This window comes from Prionailurus bengalensis, chromosome B2 (assembly GCF_016509475.1).
Source record: "Prionailurus bengalensis isolate Pbe53 chromosome B2, Fcat_Pben_1.1_paternal_pri, whole genome shotgun sequence".
Lineage (NCBI taxonomy): Eukaryota > Metazoa > Chordata > Mammalia > Carnivora > Felidae > Prionailurus > Prionailurus bengalensis.
The window spans coordinates 119,947,619-119,953,281 of record NC_057349.1 but is presented as its reverse complement, the minus strand read 5'-3'; the positions used below and the strand labels follow the sequence as shown (position 1 = coordinate 119,953,281).

The following is a 5,663-nucleotide window of genomic DNA, read 5'->3' as shown; positions in this document are numbered from 1 at the left end:
TCTTACAGAGTTGCTATTAAGGGGAAAACATGGTGATAGGAAAGAGAAGGTGGCTGGAGTCATTAGGTGTGGGGTTCTAATTTAGATAAGGCCTCTCCATGGAGGTGAGACGTTTGAACTGAGACCCGAAGGATGAGAATAAGGCAGTCATCCCGAGGGAGAGCCTTCCCTAGCCCGTGCCAAAGGGTTTGTCATGGTCAAAGATGACACTGTGGCCCATGTGACTGAAATCTAGTAAACAGAGGATGTTGGGGAGGTAGGAAGGAACCAGCTTCTCAACAGGGGATGCCAGAATTTGATTCATGTTTCAGGAGGGCCATTGTCTAGCAACGATGGAGGGAGATCTATGGGAGCTTGGAGACAGAGAGAGAGAGAGAGACATGAGTAGTTTGGACCATGGAGGTGGTGGCGGAGATGGAGCATAAAAGATGTGTTTGGAAGGAGAGCCAACAGGACCTGCTCATGTAGAAGGAGGGGAGAGAGGAATTTAGGGGTGACTCAAGGTTTTGGCTTGAGGATGTATGTGGGTGGATGAGAGTGCCTCTTGGTGAGATGGGGAAGAATAGGAGCAAATCAAATCCTGAAGGGGAAAAATAACCCAGGGTGGGATGCCCTGTAACACCACCACCAGAGCGAAAAAAAAAAAAAAAAAAAATTAAAAGGATGATGGAGATGGGGATGATGGAGAGCAACCACGTGTTGGAAAATTGGCTTTAACTGCGGAAATCTTCATTGCCCTTCTCCCCCGAAGTCCCTCCGTTGTGGGCACTCCAGAGGGTGGTCCAGTGCATGTGAGAAGGAGTGGCCGGTCACCCAGCCCCCTGTGCCCCACTTCCCGGAGTGGAACCGGGATGGAGGGTGCCCCTGACCCGCTGCACCCCAGCGTCGGCCCAGCGGCCCAGTTTGCCTCTGAACACCTGCAGTTCCCGCCGCTGCCGCACGGGGCCGCTATTAAATCACTGTGGCGATGGATCCTGCAGCTCCCAGCTGGGGCGCTGCGACCGGGCTCGCGGGGCTCGCGTGCCACATGGCTCCGGGCCACCAGCGCTGTCGACCGTCACCGCAAAGATTCCAGGCTTTCTGGCGAGAGGTTTCTGCCCCCCTTCCCAAACACGATGCTTCCAATACCTGCCGCCGTCTACCTGTGTATTTACAGACACTTTGTGCAAAACCACCTTTGCTATTTCCTCATTTTATGATTTTGCAGATGCTAAAATAGATGACAAAAATTTAAAACTATGAGAAAAGAGAGAGGAACTTTGATGAAAAGGTGGGTCAAAACTCTCAGGGAAATCACTGTGTGTGTGTTTATATTTTTATAGATCTGTATGCCTCTAAATGTAACAAAGATACCCAGCTTAAAAGAAACCTTTTTTTTTTAAATGAGACCGAATGTAGAATAATAAATAAAAGGTATCATATATACATATAGACATGCAAATTAATCCAAATGGAAAATAAAATAAGAAGGGCAAATAAAAATTCACAAATCGTTTTTCTGAAACTTTTTTTTTTTTTCGCCTTGATAATTGCTGGTTCACGTGCGGTTGAAATAATACACAGAAATAATACGGAGACCATGTTTACTCCATACCCAGGCTCCCCCAGTGGTGACATCTTGCAACAGGACGGTACAATATTAAAACCAAGGTGCAGTCAAGATACACAACAGTCCCACCCTTCATGTTGTCCTTTTATAGGCATATCCGCTTCCTTCTCACCCTCACCCCCTCCTTAATCCTAGGGAAGCACTGCTCTGTTCCCCAGTTCTGTAATTTCATCATTTCAAGAACGTGTTCAAATGGAATCCTATAGGATGCTACCTTTTGGGATTGTTTTTTCTCATTCAGCCAAATGCTCTTTAGATCGTGTACGTATTGGTAGTTAATTTCTGTATATTGATGAGTAGCATTCCATGCTATGGATATGCAGTATGTTTACTCATCCACTTAAGAACATCTGGATTGTTTCCATTTTATGATTATAAACACAAATAAACTATGCTATGAACATTCACTTGCAGGGTTCTTTTTTGTGAACACAAATCTTTCCTTCTCTGGGATAAATGCCCAGGAATACAACTGCTAGGTTGTATGATGCTTCATGTTTGCCCCAAATAACCCACTTATTTACATAGGAAATTCGATTTAGACAATACATGTTAAATATCATACCTTAATGTAATATTCTATTTACTTGTTTATTAATGTATCGAGATCCAATGTGTTAAATATACCCTCTTAAATCGAGGTGGCAAAAGAAGTGAGTAATAATACTACACAGCCAACTAATTTTCATTAAATACAGTTAATAAATGAGAAATAAAGAAGCAGATATCTCTATTTACATACAATCGTATCAAAAGGGAATGACCCAAAAATGACTACTAGGACAGTTACCTTTCCTTTGGTATCACTGTCATATGTCCTCAGTTTATGAGATACATGCACAGAAGAGTAAGTCTCAGAAACAACATAGTTAGACTGAAAAAATACCTTTCTAAGGTATGAAAAGAAACTGAAGTCTGCTTATTAGGAAAAGTCTGCTTATTAGGAAAAGAAACTAAAGTCTGCTCATTAGGAAAACTTGCAACTTTGAAATATTTGCCCTAGTTTCCTTCAGAAAATTCACAGCTTCACTTCTAATCCCAGCCTATTTATAGTTTGAGTTATAGGGAATGATCGAGGAAAGCATGATAATAACTTTTGATTTATGGTTTAGTGTGATTTCGTCATCAGTAGTAACACAAAGTGTGTTTCTTGTTGACAATGGTTCAACAATAGTGTGACAAATACAAATACAAAAAACAACCGGTTTTAAGTTTTTGTCATTCAAGATAAATTTGAATACCAAGTTAGCTGTCACATTATTATATATTTTAAAAGTGACGGATACAAGATCAGTTGTTGGATGAATTCAGATAGAGCTTTCTTTTTGCTTTTAAGAGAAAACCAGTGTAGATAAATACTTCATTTAAAGATAATACTAATACCTTTTCTTTTCTTTTTTTTAATATGAAATTTATTATCAAATTGATTTCCATCCAACACCCAGTGCTCATCCCAAAAGGTGCCCTCCTCAGTACCCATCACCCACCCTCCCCTCCCTCCCACCCCCATCAACCCTCAGTTTGTTCTCAGTTTTTAAGAGTCTCTTATGGTTTGCCTCCCTCCCTCTCTAACTTTTCTTTCCCTTCCCCTCCCCCATGACACATGGCCTTTTGTAGCAACGTGGATGGAACTGGAGAGAGTGATGCTAAGTGAAATAAGTCATACGGAGAAAGACAGATACCATATGTTTTCACTCTTACGTGGATCCTGAGAAACATAATACCTTTTCTTTGTACGCTTGGAGAACTTGGGGCTATGCTCATTTCCTCTATTGTTTTCTGTTCTGTCACTGTTACTGGTTGGCTTTTGCCTCTTCTATTTGTGTGATAAAAATCAGAGTCACTTGGTCGTCGATGAGTCCATTCCTAAGAGATCCATTCCCCGGATCCAGAACATGGTGGGGAGGCAACAAGGATGTCTGTGAGGAAGCAACCCGGTCATCTCATGGTAAGGTGGCTGCCACATTGGATTACATGCATGCCGCTGCACATTTTTTTAAAGAAAACATATTCTTGAGGTAAAGCAGCATTATTAATTGGAAAAAAAAAACAACAAACCTGCCTAGAACAGTAAGATCTGCTGACGTCTTCATTCCTGTAGCTAATGAATTTATCTTCACACAGCTTTCAAGACCACGTTTAGTGGGTTCAGAAGAGCGAGAACTCCCAAGCAGGTGTTACACATTAATTGATCACCCATGTAAATGAATTCTGTGTAGCAGGGCTATGACATAAGATTGGGATTCTGGGTGTTCAAAGCAGACAAACACAAACCTGAAGCTTTTTTTCCTCTGTCTTGGCACATGGTCACTTTAGTTACTGGTGCGGCCCATAAGGAACTGAAGAAACATCTTCTAAAGCATTTCTAAATTGGGGTCTCTAAATTCTCCACGCTGTCCTGTCTCCTTTTCCAGAGCAGGGAACACGAGGATAGAGGAGGCACAGTGACCCTGCCCCGCCTCCCTGATTTGCCTGTCATCCCAGAGGGGGCCAGGCAGTGGATAGTTATTTTAAGAAACTGCCAACCTGTTTTCTAGAGTGGCGGGGCCATTTTCCATTCCCCAGAGCGACGCCTGAGTAATCCAGTTTGTTGGTAAGCTGTTTTTTTCTCTGTGTGTGAGGTTTAAACAAAAGAATGAGGCAAGAAATAAGGATAGAGGGCTATTGATCAGAGGGAGAGTCTCTGGTCGTGTTAGAAGGAAAGCCATCCAGATTATCTAGTAGGAATAGATTTGAATAAGTTCAGGAGAAACCATTCTGGTCAGGCTGACGCAGAAGAGACGGAACAAAGAAGGACTTTGTGGAAAGAGACGGAACAATGAGACAATAGAGAATGTGGATTAGTTCATGTTCTTTTAACCAGTTATTAGTCAGGGATGGGTGGCCCACTGATCAGTAAGAGTTAAAGATGCGGGTCAAAGATGCGCTGGGCCTTGCCCTCAGAATGAAGCCTCTGTCTTGTAGACCTGAGGCAGTAATAATAACAGCAAAAATCACTTCGTCCATCACTATTTTGCAGATGAAGAAAACTGTGGCACATAACTTGCTCACGGTTGCACAGCTAGAAAGTGACTCAAGCCTCTGGCTTCCTTAACCGTTACTCAATACCATCACGACTCATAACTGTAGTGAGGAAAATTCACGTCACCTAAGTTAGCAGTAATTAGATGCAGGACCATACAGAATGTAGTCATCTCCACCCCGAGGAAAGTTCTAGAGTAGATCTGTGTTATAATAGAAGAATAATGTGCTAAAAAAAAAAAAAAAGAATATGACATGAACTTAAGAGTCAGCTTAGGCCCAGAGAGAGAAATTCCCAGCTTCTGTTGCCCTTTACTTCTCCTGGCCATTTGGCCTTCGTTCAGTAGAAATCATGCAGTCCCATCGTGCCAGTGTAAACCTGGCCTCCGGTGGCTTGAAAGAAAACCCCAGAATCAGAGTTGTCAGGCTAGATGAAACAAATACTCCCTTTCCTGGTCCCTGAGTAGGAGGGCAGAATCCTCTGGAAAGTAAAACAAAACTGAAAGGGGTGATTGGAGGAGACACCGGCTTTGGAAAAAAAGAAGCAGATGGGATCCAGGGGAACAGAGGGCTTCACTTCGACAGAACCTGTAACTAGTTATCTTGGGCCTCCGACATGTGTTTCTATGTCTTTGCTTACTGAAAAAGAACAAGGCGAATTATGATAGATTAGTGTGGTGCTTTCATATGACTCAACAAAACGATAAATGTACCACAGCTTGATGGACACTTTTCTCTTTTCATCTTTTTCCTCTGTAAGTTTCTGAGATTTCACTTTTGTTTTTTGTATCATATCCTTTCTTTCTTTAAAAAAATTTTTTTTAACATTTTATTTTATTTTTTGAGAGACAGAGAGAGAGAGAGAGCTTGAGCAGGGGAGGGGCAGAAAGAGGTGGGGGATGCAGAATCCAAAGCGGGCCCCAGGCTCTGAGCTGTCAGCACGGAGCCCGATGCAGGGGCTCAAGCCTATGAACACGAGATTGAGATCGCGACCAGAGCCAAAGTTGGGCGCTCAACCAACTGAGCCACCCAG

At 42.6% G+C, this 5,663-nt stretch overlaps 1 pseudogene; it reads right to left on the bottom strand.

Annotated features, from left to right (window-relative positions):
* Positions 1-2,899: 2,899 nt before the first annotated feature.
* On the bottom strand, positions 2,900-4,720 carry LOC122490542 (annotated as a pseudogene).
* Between the last annotated feature and the right edge of the window lie 943 nt (positions 4,721-5,663).